The following is a 15930-nucleotide window of genomic DNA, read 5'->3' on the forward strand; positions in this document are numbered from 1 at the left end:
AAATTTTCTTTTTCGGGAATATCCTCAACTAATTTATCGTTATTTGCATAATCACTAAAATGAAATCTGTTTGAATTAATAACATTAATTTCGTAAGTGTTTTCACTTATATCTGGATACGGATCCGGATTTTCGTTTCGTTTTACATCTGATGGTAATCTGGACATAAAATCTGCACACACATTTTGGGGCCCTGGGATATGTTGAATAGTACAGTTATAACCCGTTATGTTTAAAGCCCACAGTTGAATTTTCTTATTTTGCATTGGTAATTCTAAGATATATTTCAAAGGTTTATGATCTGTTTTGATCACAAATTCAGCATTATACAAATAATGATTCAATTTTTGTAACGCATAATGAATCGCAAAGGCTTCTTTTTCAATGGTTGCCCAACGTGTTTGCGTATCACTCAATTTATGAGATAGGAAGTAAATTGGTCTTTCGACTTCTTTTTCGCCCTCTATTGAACTTTTTTGTAACTGCGTTAAACAAGCACATACACATCTATCACTAGCGTCCGTGTAAAGCACATAAAAGCCTGGTTTATTCAAATCTGGGTATGCCAATAATGGTACTTTCGCTAATTCACCTCTTAATTTTTCAAAAGCAACTTGACAAGTGTTGGTCCAATCAAAAACCTTGTTTTTCCTAGTTAAGGCAACTATAGGCTCCGCAATTTTTGAAAATGAAGGTACAAATCTGCGGTAATAACTCAAACAACCTATTAATCCTCTAACTTCCCTGACAGTTGAGGGAGCTTTCATGCTTTGAATGGCCTTAACCTTTTCATGATCTGGTTTTAATCCATCTTTACTTATTATAAAGCCGAGGTAATTTGTTTCATCTTGCAAAAAATTACATTTTTTCAATTTTAATTTTAGTTTGTGTTGATTAATCTATCAAAAACTTGTTGTATGTGGCCTGAATGTTCTTAAAATATCAAAATGTCATCTATGTAAGCAGTTGAAAAATGTTCTAACCCTTGTAGTACTTCTGTAACTAATTCACTAAATAAACTGGGACCTGAGGCGAGACCAAACGGTAAGACATTGAATTTTAATAATCCCTTGTGACATACGAAAGCAGCCTTTTCCTTATCTGACTCCTGGACCTTCACCTGATAATAACCTGACTTTAAATCAAGACTAGTCATTACCTTGGCTTTGCCTACTGAAGCAAGTAAGTCATCAATCAGGGGTAACGGAAAGGAATAAATTGTGCTTGCTGCGTTCAGACGTCGATAGTCCACGCACATCCTTGATGTTTTATCCTTTTTAGAAATGATAATAATAGGCGCAGCCCAAGCCGACCTAGATTTCCTAATAATATTAGCCTCTAATAATTCCTCAATAGCCTTATCTATTATTTTTCTCTGATTAAGGGGGCCCTATAAGGCTTTAATCTGATTGGTGGATGATCTCTGGTATCAATAGTCATTTGTACTGTATCAGTGCACCCTAAATCTTTGTCGGAAGTTGCAAAAATATCTTCATTATCCCTAATCATTCATAGTATATCCTTTTTAAATTCTTGCGGTACTCATCTAATTTTTCGAATCCTGAAGTTCCTTGTGATTGATTAACATTGACTTAATTTATTTCTTCTAAATGAGAAGCCTTACCTACTACACAACCTCTTCTTAATTTAACTGTTTTATTTGTGTTATTGACAATCATCAAAGGGAACTTTCTATTTTTATTAAAATTAACCACCGTATTACTTATTATCAATCCCGGTTCTGTACTAACATACCCTGAAGCCACAGGGGAGATCTCCAACAAATTAGTATGTCCAAAACTTGGATTGTTCTTAAGGCCCACGGGACAAACATTAATTTGTTTGTGGTTTTAACACAGCATTTGCAGTTAATCTTACAATTGAAGCTACATGAATATCTTCTAGACTTCTTCTAAAGGAACATAATTTTTTTGAATTCTTAAACAACCTAAATCAAAATATAATCTTACTCCATTTTGTACTAACCAATCTTTTCCTAAAATAACATTTCTATTCATGTGATTGTCTTTAACAACGTAAAATAATTGAGTAACTTTTGTACTTCCTATTTTAAAAGAGAGGTTTGCACAACCTTCTACATGTAAAAACCTCCCATTTACGGACTGTAAATTAGCCGTTTTCTTTCATAATTTAGGTTTATCCCTTAAAGTTGCAAAAATTCTTTTATGTATCAAAGAAACACTAGCGCCTGAATCTACAAGAGCTCTATATCTTTGATTTTGAATTTTAATTAAGTTGAAATTGGCGCTCCTGCAACATTTATAGAATAAGTAGGTCATTTATTTTCAATTTTACTCTTATCACCGGCTTCAACGTGACAAGAGCGCTTTAGTTTTCCTGATATACACCCCAGTTTTCTATCATGTTAACAGTCCTAGGTTTTCTATTTGGGCAATTTGGCCTAATATGTCCTCGTTGATTACACTGATAACAAATAATCTCATTATTTCCTCCCGAATTCCCCTGATATGTTTTCATTTCAACTGCATTAACTTGTCTATATTTTCCCCTAGAACGACAATCTCTTGCTATATGTCCTATCCTACCACAAGAATAACAATTAATCTCATTGTTCCTTCCCGAATTCCCGTGATATGTTTGCATTTCTACGGCATTAATTTGTCTCAAATTTCCCCCCACACGACAATCACGTGATATATGACCTACTCTGCCACAAGAATAGCAACATTTTGCATCACGATAATGATCAATTTCCATTGGTTCATGAGAGTTCAAAGGTTCAGTCCGTCGCAGTCTAGTTAAAGTCATTGGTCTTGGCGTTTTATGCCTTGGTTCGCTTACCCTTTCCGTCCTTAAAGTAAATCTTTTTCGTAAATTTTGTTCAGTCATGGCACTTTTAATTGCCAAAGCAAAAGTAGCTGGGTTTTCCTTCATTAATTTCATTTTTAAATAAGAGTGAGCCAAACCATCTATAAAAATACCTACTAGTTCCCTTTTTATAGCTTCATTATTTCCGTCTAAATCTGAGTATGCTTTATTTGCCAAATTAAATAAATTTTCTGCAAAAATTTGAACAGACTCGTCCCCTTTTTATTTTAATTGCCTCAAAAGAGTGGACACATGTTGAGGATCCGTGATTTCTCCAAACCGTGAAGTTAATTCTTTTTTTAATTGTTCCCAAGTTGTATCCCGATGATCTCTTAAATACCTTTGTATGTAATCTGAACAAGCCCCTTTACATGTTTGAAAAGCTATTTCTTTAATCCGTTCCAAATCATTAAAAAGTAAAGCATATTTTTCAATTGACTTAATCCAGGCTTTGAAATCTTTGGTATTACCTTCAAAAGGGGTAATTCCTTGAACTACGTTTTGAGAACAAATGGCTGATTTTAACCCTTTAGTTCGGCGGCTATATCGCCTTGAAAATTAACTATTTCCCTTAACCCATGTAATTCGTTTGCGACACCATTGAAAGCTATTTCTACTTTTTGTGCTGACATAGAAGCATCTTGATTATCCATCAGAAAGAATAAAAGCTAAGGTAATTGCAACTTACGTGGTTCCTTTTTATCGTTGTAGTGGTTGGAATTCCCGGTTGATCGTGGTCTAAACGGCACCAAATTTGACTTATGTAATGAAGTCAAAGACGAAACTAAGCAATTATAATTTATTACGTAATTACAAAGTTTCCAAAGATAGTTCGAAAGTTCAATTTCACTGTGACACTGGCCGAGATCTGACGAATTCTGGTGTTATCGAATTGTGTCCTTCTAGTCCGAAGCGGGACCTTATATAGTCCAGTGGGCCATTAATCCTCTTTAAACAATGGCCCATAACTGTTGGCAGTTTGCAGAGTAGTCTTGCTATTGAGTAATACTTGTATGAGGTTAATTGTTGGAAATGCAATAAACCTCTGCAGGATACATGTTGATTAAGCCGTGGACATTGTCATTAATTGTCTGCAGGGTATATGTACTATAATATTAGTGCACAACGTTATTAACTGTCTGCAGGATAAATGCATTTGTTTCAGTTACGTAATATTTAAATACATCTTGATAATTATTGTTTTTCATACACCTTGATACACATTGTGTTACATCATCTGACCTTGACCTCATTTTCATGGTTCAGTGGTCAAAGTTAAGTTTTTGAGTTTTGGTCTTTTTTTCTAATACTATATGCAATAGGTCAACTATATTTGGTGTATGGAAATATTTTATGATGTACATGTCAGTCTCGCAGGTTTTATTTGACCTTGACCGGCGTCGGCGTAAACTATTTGTTTAAAGCTTTTATATTTCAGAAGGTAGAAGACCTGGATGCTTCATATCTTGTATGCAGATACCTTATGTGACGAAGTTTCCGTCTGTCATATGTCCAATGTCCTTGACCTCATTTTCATGGTTCAGTGACTGATTGAAAAAAAAATTGCACTCTGTCTGTCTTTTTTTGTAATGAGAATTTCTCTCTTATTATGAGTAATAGGATAAATATATTTGGTATATGGGTTCCTTGCAACGTCTACATGTCCGTTTGGCAGGATTCACCTGACCTCAACCTCATTTCATGGATCAGTGATCAAGGTTAACGTGACATGATTAGGTCCGTTTCTCAAATACTATAAGCAGTAGGATAACTGTATGTGGTGTATGGAATGTTCTGAAACTTATACACAATGCTTATTATCACAAAACACAGATCAAGTTTGAATTTTGGTGGCGTCACTTTTACCGTTCTAGAGTTATGCACCTTTACAAATGGAAAAATTGCTGAATTTTACGTTTCTTTTCTCTAACTTAAGTTTGCCTCAACCAAATAGGGCAATCTCTGTGTCCCATGGACACATTCCCCATTTATTTTATAACTTTTTTGCAAAGTCCATCAACATTTCATATTTAAAAATTAAAGCTTTTATGCACTTTCACAGAAAATATAAATTCTTCACAAGTCTAACATGTATATTTACTCTGCAATATCCTGTGTGAAACTCTCTCTATTTTAGCATGCACAAGATAAAACACTTGATTGTATAATACTAAATATAGTAATATTTTACAAGTGAACTATTTAAAAGACACAATGATTTCCTAACATTTGATGAATTAGCAAAAATGATCAGCAAGATTAGATCTACAAATAAGTCAATATAGCCTAAATCTTCAGTCGACTCCTTATTGAAATACTTGCTTTTTAATGACAATTTATAGCAATTTTTTTGCGTTTTTGCTAATTATCTTGAAAACTATTAAGGTAGACACCTTGAATAGCAAAAATTATGAACAAGACCAGATCTACATGTACAAATAAATATTTGCCGAAATTGTTAGTTGACTCTTGACCCTTGCCATTAAATGACAATTTTTGACCCTTTTCTATGTTTTGGGGCAAAAACTAAAGCAGATAGAGAGAAATTGGAAACCAAAAAAAAGTATCAACAATACAAGATCAACAAAAACATATTTTTGTTGTGAATTCTAGTCTAGTCCATAATGTTGGAGAGTCTTAAATGTCCATTGTCCTCAACTTCATTTTAATGGTTTAATGACTGCTTGAAAAAAAATAACAGTGAAAGCTAACTATATTTGGTATATAGGATCCTTGTAAGGTTTACATGTCCATGAGACAGGGGTCACCTGACATCAACCTCATTTCATGGATCAGTGATTAAAGTTAAGTTTTCTTGGCCAAGTCCATATCTCAGATACTATAAGCAAAAGGTCAACTATATAAGATTGCTGTGCTGTCAAACATATGAAGACGGTTACTATTGAATGGACATTTATTTCTACTTTCTAAGACTCTCATGTCATCTGTGTTGTGCTTTACAGTAAGAACAACTCAGATTCTTCAGATTGGTTTGTTTGAAAGAGTAAAACAAACAAGCAGATTAAATTGAAACAACTATCCCTTAAGTTTCGTCTCAAAAATCCTCATGTTTTGATATGTCCCTTTGTTATTTGCAAATATTTTACAATATGGAAAAACAGTATTATACAGTGCAGGAACATTTCCCTACAGCAAAATACTTGTATCTGTTTCAATATATAATAAAATTGAGAATGGAAATGGGGAATGTGTCAAAGAGACAACAACCCGACCACAGAACAGACAACAGCAGAAGGCCACCAACAGGTCTTCAATACAGCGAGAAATTCCCGCACCCGGAGGCGTCCTTCAGCTGGCCCCTATACAAATATATATACTAGTTCAGTGATAATGAACACCATACTAAACTCCAAATTGTACACAAGAAACTAAAATTAAAAATAATACAAGACTAACAAAGGCTAGAGGCTCCTGACTTGGGACAGGCGCAAAAATGCGGCGGGGTTAAACATGTTTATGAGATCTCAACCCTCCCCCTATACCTCTAGCCAATGTAGAAAAGTAAACGCATAACAATACGCACATTAAAATTCAGTTCAAGAGAAGTCTGAGTCTGATGTCAGAAGATGTAACCAAAGAAAATAAACAAAATGACAATAATACATAAATAACAACAGACTTACTAGCAGTTAACTGACATGCCAGCTCCTGTATATATATATGCTAGAGAGACTTACAAATTAACTTTATGCCTGCCATACAATTAACAGTACCAACTTTTTTCCACCAGATGCTAATTTTGACAATTATTATACGACCGCAAAAAAATTTTGTGGTCGTATATTGGTATGACGTTGGCGTCGTCGTCGTCGTCCGAAGACACATTGGTTTTCGCACTCTAACTTTAGTTTAAGTGAATGGATCTCTATGAAATTTTACCATAGGGTTCAATACCACAGAAGGAAGGTGGGGATTGATTTTGGGGGTTATGGTACCAACAGTTAAGGAATTAGGGGCCAAAAAAGGGGCCAAAAATAAGCATTTTTGTAACTTCCAGACATAACTTGTGTGTTAGTGTATGGATGTCTCTGACATTGTACCACAAGGTTCCATTTCACAAAGGGAATGCTGGGATTGATTTTGGGGGTAATTGCCTCCAAATTTTAGGAATTAGGGGCCAAAAAGGGGCAAAAAACAAGCATTTTTCTAGTTTCATGACAATAACTTGTGTGTAAGTGTATGGATCTCTCTGACATTGTACCACAAGGTTCCATATCACAAAGGGAATGCTGGGATTGATTTTGGGGGTAATTGCCTCCAAATTTTAGGAATTAGGGGCCAAAAAGGGGCAAAAAACAAGCATTTTTCTAGTTTCATGACAATAACTTGTGTGTAAGTGTATGGATCTCTCTGACATTGTACCACAAGGTTCCATATCACAAAGGGAATGCTGGGATTGATTTTGGGGGTAATTGCCTCCAAATTTTAGGAATTAGAGGCCAAAAAGGGGCACAAACAAGCATTTTTCTAGTTTCATGACAATAACTTGTGTGTAAGTGTATGGGTCTTTATGAAATTGTACTACAAGGTTCCATATCACAAAGGGAAAGCTGGAATTGATTTTGGGGGTAATTGCCCACAACGTTTAGGAATAAGGGGCCAAAAATAAGCATTTTTCTTAAGTTTCCAGACAATAACTTGTGTTCAAGTGTATGGATCTCTCTGAAATTGTACTGCAAGGTACCATACCACAAAGGGAAGGCTGGGATTGATTTTGGGGGTAATTCCCTAGAAATTTGAGGAATTAGGGGCCATAAAGGGGGAAAAAAAACAAGCATTTTTCTAGTTTAAGGACAATAACTTGTGTGTAAGTGTATGGATCTTTATGAAATTGTACTGCAAGGTTTCATATCACAAAGGGAAAGCTGGGTTTGAGTTTTGGGGTAATTGCCCTAAATGTTTAGGAATTTGGGGCCATAAAGGGGCCAAAAAACAAGCATTTTTCTAGTTTCCAGACAATAACTTGTGTTCAAGTGTATGGATCTCTCTGAAATTGTACTCATACATATGAACCTCCCAACGGGAGTACAATAATCCTGTTTTCAGGGGTCTCCTCCCGACCTCCCGTTGAAGACAAAAAAAATCCCGTGTATGAAATATTTCATGAATGAAAAATTTCAGTCCAACATATCTGGTGTAACTGACATTACCTGAAGTTATATTTTACCTGTAAATCAATTAACATGCATAATTATATGGCTTCACTTGTCACCTTGGGTGTCAAACATACTGGTAATCAACGATTTTTACCTCAGGCTAACTGCCGTTGTGTAATAAAACTTTGTGTATTTAAAATGAATGTTGGGTTACTTCCCTTGATTTATCCAGTTTTAAGTTATTTTCCTTTAAATAATGTAAATTTTTAAAAGAATATAAATAAAATATAAATTGAACAAATAATCATAAAAGGATGGTAATTAAATGATTTTAAATGTCTTAGGACAAATAAAAAAATAATAATTTGAAAATTATTTGAGGGGTCTATACTTCCTTTCAAGGTTTAAATTGAAATTTATATAATGACTATGACCCATGAACATAGTTTGAAGGTGTTACTTATCATGCATTAAAAATCTACTTGCATAATAAAGATAAAAAAAAAAAAATCTACTTGCATATAGATATAAAAAAAAGATCTACTTGCAGATAGATAAGCAAATGTTCTGATTGCAATGAATAATGGTAAAAAAGATATGACCTAAAAAATTTAAAGAACATACAAATAAAGAAGAATGTTAGATTGAACAAGTTCAAAGTTTAAAAAGATAGAGAAAATTTATAAGTACAAGGGTACTATAAATATAATACATTCGGATGGAAAGTTGAAGTTTTGGCAATTTTTTACCCTTTTCTATGTTTTGGGGCAAAAAATAAAGCAGATAGAGAGAAATTGGAAACCAAAAAAAAGTATCAACAATACAAGATCAACAAAAAAATATTTTTGTTGTGAATTCTAGTCTAGTCCATAATGTTGGAGAGTCTTAAATGTCCATTGTCCTCAACTTCATTTTAATGGTTTAATGACTGCTTGAAAAAAAATAACAGTGAAAGCTAACTATATTTGGTATATAGGATCCTTGTAAGGTTTACATGTCCATGAGACAGGGGTCACCTGACATCAACCTCATTTCATGGATCAGTGATTAAAGTTAAGTTTTCTTGGCCAAGTCCATATCTCAGATACTATAAGCAAAAGGTCAACTATATAAGATTGCTGTTCTGTCAAACATATGAAGACGGTTACCATCACTACAAACCAGTAAAAGTCTGAAATGGCCTATATTTGTACTCGACTGTACTGATTTTTACTCGACCAGTCTGAATTGGTCTGAAATTTACTTGATAATACTCGACTGTAGTCTGAACCATACTTAACAGTCTGAACTTGTACTCGACCAGTACTTAACCGTTTTATTTTCGTCTGAACCATGCTCGACCTAGTCTGAACCATGCTCGACCTAGTCTGAACCATACTCGACCTAGTCTGAACCATACTCGACTAAGTCTTAACCAACCTAGACCTAATTTTTGTATCTATCTATTGTATTTCATCAATTTAGGAACTGTTTTTAACAGCTATTTCCCCTGGTTAGAAATTTGAACAACAATTTGAAATTTAAAATGTATTCAATATGGCATTGAAACCAAAATTTCACAATAAACATAATATAAATTCAACACCATATTTATCAACACTTACATATATATATCACCTTTAAAATAAAAATAAAACAAGCTGATCAAATAATCTCAAAACTGAATTGTGGCTAATATTTTCAATGTTATTCAAATTTTTTTGAATGTTTCAGATATATTTTATGGTAACTGGACAATTTTCACCACTTACTTAAGCCTTGTATAGATTTATGGTGTCAGTTGAGTTTAGTTAATAATGCAGTGAACATCTTTTTTATTAAAATATATTTAAAATAGTATATAAAGCAACTTAATAAATTTTAAAAATCACACCTTTGTTTTGTAAAACCAAGAATTTAATGTAATCATGATAGAACTTCCATAGCATTCCTTGATAACCATTTAAAAAAGGAAATGTGTTCCAAAGTTGCAGAAAAACTTTATTTCAATTAAATTTAAATACCTTTTGTCAAAATTAAAGACATGGCATACAAGAAGCACTTTAATAAGGTTTAATTACCTCAGTACATGTGTGTTTTACAGGTAAAAAGAAAGCCCTTTTTTTCTTAAACTCGTGTATTACTTATCTAGTGAATTCAAAAGGCCTTGCGATTTAAGTTTTACAGGATGTTGCAATTTTTAATGAATGCTAATTAGAAATTAATACTCTCTGGCCAGGTGTGATCTTTTTAATGAGTTTGCCCCAAGCAGGAGGTATTACTTTATACTTTACCACTAATCAGAAGAAAAATTTTATCTATTTCTTTAATTTTTTTTATCCTTTTTTGATATGTATTATATATAATATATCCCAAATTATAATAAGAACAAATATATTTCTAATATAAGGTTAAACAATTTCAGTGATTTTTTGGCTGTTGTTACCTCATTAAAAAGATAATTATATAACTATTGTATGTAACCATGAAACCTATATAGTTTTTCTTTAGGAACTTAGGAAAATTAAGTTTAAAAAAAAAAAAAAAAACACATGCCAAACAAGAAGCACCTTAATAAGGTTTTATTACCCTCAGTAAAGGTGTGGTTTTTAGTTAAAAGAAAATCTTTTTTTTAGCAACACTCTAAAAATTTAAAATTAATATAATTAAATTATTAAATAAAATAATTTAATTTAACTATCTCTATTTGATAAATCAGAGAATCATGTAAGGATGTAAAAATATGTTTTTATATATATCTTTATTTTATTGTGGCTGTTGTCATGTCAGAAAAAAAGAAATTAATTTTAACAGCTAAAATTAAAAAAAAGTATAGGTTTTTTGGTCAAGTATGGTTCAGACTGGTCGAGTATTGTTCAGACCTTTGGTCGAGTATGGTTAAGACTGAAAAAATTGGTAGAGAATGGGTTAAGACTGTTTCAGACTGGTCGAGTAATAGTTCAGACTATTTTCAATGGCAAAGATAAGGGTCAAGTACAAATCAGTACGGTCGAGTATGGTTAAGACTAGGGTCGAGTATTGTCGAGTAAAATTCAGACCAATTCAGACTGGTCGAGTAAAAATCAGTACAGTCGAGTACAGATATAGGCCATTTCAGACTTTTACTGGTTTGTAGTGCATTGAATGGACATTTATTTCTACTTTCTAAGACTCTCATGTCATCTGTGTTGTGCTTTACAGTAAGAACAACTCAGATTCTTCAGATTGGTTTGTTTGAAAGAGTAAAACAAGCAAGCAGATTAAATTGAAACAACTATCCCTTAAGTTTCGTCTCAAAAATCCTCATGTTTTGATATGTCCCTTTGTTATTTGCAAATATTTTACAATATGGAAAATCAGTATTATACAGTGCAGGAACATTTCCCTACAGCAAAATACTTGTATCTGTTTCAATATATAATGTATATATATATGCTAGAGAGACTTACAAATTAACTTTATGCCTGCCATACAATTAACAGTACCAATTTTTTTTTCACCAGATGCTAATTTTGACAATTATTATACGACCGCAAAAAAATTTTGTGGTCGTATATTGGTATGACGTTGGCGTCGTCGTCGTCGTCCGAAGACACATTGGTTTTCGCACTCTAACTTTAGATTAAGTGAATGGATCTCTATGAAATTTTACCATAGGGTTCAAGACCACAAAAGGAAGGTGGGGATTGATTTTGGGGGTTATGGTACCAACAGTTAAGGAATTAGGGGCCAAAAAGGGGCCAAAAATAAGCATTTTTGTTACTTCCAGACATAACTTGTGTGTTAGTGTATGGATCTCTCTGACATTGTACCACAAGGTTCCATATCACAAAGGGAATGCTGGGATTGATTTTGGGGGTAATTGCCTCCAAATTTTAGGAATTAGGGGCCAAAAAGGGGCAAAAAACAAGCATTTTTCTAGTTTCATGACAATAACTTGTGTGTAAGTGTATGGATCTCTCTGACATTGTACCACAAGGTTCCATATCACAAAGGGAATGCTGGGATTGATTTTGGGGGTAATTGCCTCCAAATTTTAGGAATTAGGGGCCAAAAAGGGGCACAAACAAGCATTTTTCTAGTTTCATGACAATAACTTGTGTGTAAGTGTATGGGTCTTTATGAAATTGTACTACAAGGTTCCATATCACAAAGGGAAAGCTGGAATTGATTTTGGGGGTAATTGCCCACAACGTTTAGGAATAAGGGGCCAAAAAGGGGCCAAAAATAAGCATTTTTCTTAAGTTTCCAGACAATAACTTGTGTTCAAGTGTATGGATCTCTCTGAAATTGTACTGCAAGGTACCATACCACAAAGGGAAGGCTGGGATTGATTTTGGGGGTAATTCCCTAGAAATTTGAGGAATTAGGGGCCATAAAGGGGCAAAAAAAACAAGCATTTTTCTAGTTTCAGGACAATAACTTGTGTGTAAGTGTATGGATCTTTATGAAATTGTACTGCAAGGTTCCATATCACAAAGGGAAAGCTGGGTTTGAGTTTTGGGGTAATTGTCCTAAATGTTTAGGAATTTGGGGCCATAAAGGGGCCAAAAAACAAGCATTTTTCTAGTTTCCAGACAATAACTTGTGTTCAAGTGTATGGATCTCTCTGAAATTGTACTCATACATATGAACCTCCCAACCGGTGTACAATAATCCTGTTTTCAGGGGTCTCCTCCCGACCTCCCGTTGAAGACAAAAAAATCCCGTGTATGAAATATTTCATGAATGAAAAATTTCAGTCCAACATATCTGGTGTAACTGACATTACCTGAAGTTATATTTTACCTGTAAATCAATTAACATGCATAATTATATGGCTTCACTTGTCACCTTGGGTGTCAAACATACTGGTAATCAACGATTTTTACCTCAGGCTAACTGCCGTTGTGTAATAAAACTTTGTGTATTTAAAATGAATGTTGGGTTACTTCCCTTGATTTATCCAGTTTTAAGTTATTTTCCTTTAAATAATGTAAATTTTTAAAAGAATATAAATAAAATATAAATTGAACAAATAATCATAAAAGGATGGTAATTAAATGATTTTAAATGTCTTAGGACAAATAAAAAAATAATAATTTGAAAATTATTTGAGGGGTCTATACTTCCTTTCAAGGTTTAAATTGAAATTTATATAATGACTATGACCCATGAACATAGTTTGAAGGTGTTACTTATCATGCATTAAAAATCTACTTGCATAATAAAGATAAAAAAAAAAAATCTACTTGCATATAGATATAAAAAAAAGATCTACTTGCAGATAGATAAGCAAATGTTCTGATTGCAATGAATAATGGTAAAAAAGATATGACCTAAAAAATTTAAAGAACATACAAATAAAGAAGAATGTTAGATTGAACAAGTTCAAAGTTTAAAAAGATAGAGAAAATTTATAAGTACAAGGGTACTATAAACATAATACATTCGGATGGAAAGTTGAAGTTTTGGCAATTTTTTACCCTTTTCTATGTTTTGGGGCAAAAACTAAAGCAGATAGAGAGAAATTGGAAACCAAAAAAAAGTATCAACAATACAAGATCAACAAAAAAATATTTTTGTTGTGAATTCTAGTCTAGTCCATAATGTTGGAGAGTCTTAAATGTCCATTGTCCTCAACTTCATTTTAATGGTTTAATGACTGCTTGAAAAAAAATAACAGTGAAAGCTAACTATATTTGGTATATAGGATCCTTGTAAGGTTTACATGTCCATGAGACAGGGGTCACCTGACATCAACCTCATTTCATGGATCAGTGATTAAAGTTAAGTTTTCTTGGCCAAGTCCATATCTCAGATACTATAAGCAAAAGGTCAACTATATAAGATTGCTGTTCTGTCAAACATATGAAGACGGTTACCATTGAATGGACATTTATTTCTACTTTCTAAGACTCTCATGTCATCTGTGTTGTGCTTTACAGTAAGAACAACTCAGATTCTTCAGATTGGTTTGTTTGAAAGAGTAAAACAAGCAAGCAGATTAAATTGAAACAACTATCCCTTAAGTTTCGTCTCAAAAATCCTCATGTTTTGATATGTCCCTTTGTTATTTGCAAATATTTTACAATATGGAAAATCAGTATTATACAGTGCAGGAACATTTCCCTACAGCAAAATACTTGTATCTGTTTCAATATATAATGTATATATATATGCTAGAGAGACTTACAAATTAACTTTATGCCTGCCATACAATTAACAGTACCAATTTTTTTTTCACCAGATGCTAATTTTGACAATTATTATACGACCGCAAAAAAATTTTGTGGTCGTATATTGGTATGACGTTGGCGTCGTTGTCGTCGTCCGAAGACACATTGGTTTTCGTACTCTAACTTTAGTTTAAGTGAATGGATCTCTATGAATACCATAGGGTTCAATACCACAAAAGGAAGGTGGGGATTGATTTTGGGGGTTATGGTACCAACAGTTAAGGAATTAGGGGCCAAAAAGGGGCCAAAAATAAGCATTTTTGTAACTTCCAGACATAACTTGTGTGTTAGTGTATGGATCTCTCTGACATTGTACCACAAGGTTCCATATCACAAAGGGAATGCTGGAATTGATTTTGGGGGTAATTGCCTCCAAATTTTAGGAATTAGGGGCCAAAAAGGGGCAAAAAACGCATTTTTCTAGTTTCATGACAATAACTTGTGTGTAAGTGTATGGATCTCTCTGACATTGTACCACAAGGTTCCATATCACAAAGGGAATGCTGGGATTGATTTTGGGGGTAATTGCCTCCAAATTTTAGGAATTAGGGGCCAAAAAGGGGCACAAACAAGCATTTTTCTAGTTTCATGACAATAACTTGTGTGTAAGTGTATGGGTCTTTATGAAATTGTACTACAAGGTTCCATATCACAAAGGGAAAGCTGGAATTGATTTTGGGGGTAATTGCCCACAACGTTTAGGAAAAAGGGGCCAAAAATAAGCATTTTTCTTAAGTTTCCAGACAATAACTTGTGTTCAAGTGTATGGATCTCTCTGAAATTGTACTGCAAGGTACCATACCACAAAGGGAAGGCTGGGATTGATTTTGGGGGTTATTCCCTGGAAATTTGAGGAATTAGGGGCCATAAAGGGGCAAAAAAAACAAGCATTTTTCTAGTTTCAGGACAATAACTTGTGTGTAAGTGTATGGATCTTTATGAAATTGTACTGCAAGGTTCCATATCACAAAGGGAAAGCTGGGTTTGAGTTTTGGGGTAATTGCCCTAAATGTTTAGGAATTTGGGGCCATAAAGGGGCCAAAAAACAAGCATTTTTCTAGTTTCCAGACAATAACTTGTGTTCAAGTGTATGGATCTCTCTGAAATTGTACTCATACATATGAACCTCCCAACGGGAGTACAATAATCCTGTTTTCAGGGGTCTCCTCCCGACCTCCCGTTGAAGACAAAAAAATCCCGTGTATGAAATATTTCATGAATGAAAAATTTCAGTCCAACATATCTGGTGTAACTGACATTACCTGAAGTTATATTTTACCTGTAAATCAATTAACATGCATAATTATATGGCTTCACTTGTCACCTTGGGTGTCAAACATACTGGTAATCAACGATTTTTACCTCAGGCTAACTGCCGTTGTGTAATAAAACTTTGTGTATTTAAAATGAATGTTGGGTTACTTCCCTTGATTTATCCAGTTTTAAGTTATTTTCCTTTAAATAATGTAAATTTTTAAAAGAATATAAATAAAATATAAATTGAACAAATAATCATAAAAGGATGGTAATTAAATGATTTTAAATGTCTTAGGACAAATAAAAAAATAATAATTTGAAAATTATTTGAGGGGTCTATACTTCCTTTCAAGGTTTAAATTGAAATTTATATAATGACTATGACCCATGATCATAGTTTGAAGGTGTTACTTATCATGCATTAAAAATCTACTTGCATAATAAAGATAAAAAAAAAAATCTACTTGCATATAGATATAAAAAAAAGGTCTACTTGCAGATAGATAAGC

General features: G+C 33.4%; 1 long non-coding RNA gene across 6 annotated transcripts in view; it reads left to right on the forward strand.

The window, feature by feature from the left end:
• LOC127698369 (uncharacterized) overlaps nucleotides 1–15930 on the forward strand; it is a 175877-nt gene that overhangs the window by 76618 nt on the left and 83329 nt on the right. For 4 of the 6 annotated variants that reach the window (XR_007980803.1, XR_007980800.1, XR_007980804.1 and 1 more), the window contains exons 1-2: nucleotides 6623–7239; nucleotides 11765–12411. This is a non-coding gene — a long non-coding RNA (uncharacterized LOC127698369). Of the gene's footprint in view, nucleotides 1–6622; nucleotides 7240–11764; nucleotides 13082–14486; nucleotides 15121–15930 lie in introns of those variants that run through there. The other 2 variants (XR_007980805.1, XR_007980801.1) reach the window with 2 other exon arrangements.

This window comes from Mytilus californianus, unplaced genomic scaffold (assembly GCF_021869535.1).
Source record: "Mytilus californianus isolate M0D057914Y unplaced genomic scaffold, xbMytCali1.0.p SCAF_4, whole genome shotgun sequence".
Classification (NCBI taxonomy): Eukaryota; Metazoa; Mollusca; class Bivalvia; order Mytilida; family Mytilidae; genus Mytilus; species Mytilus californianus.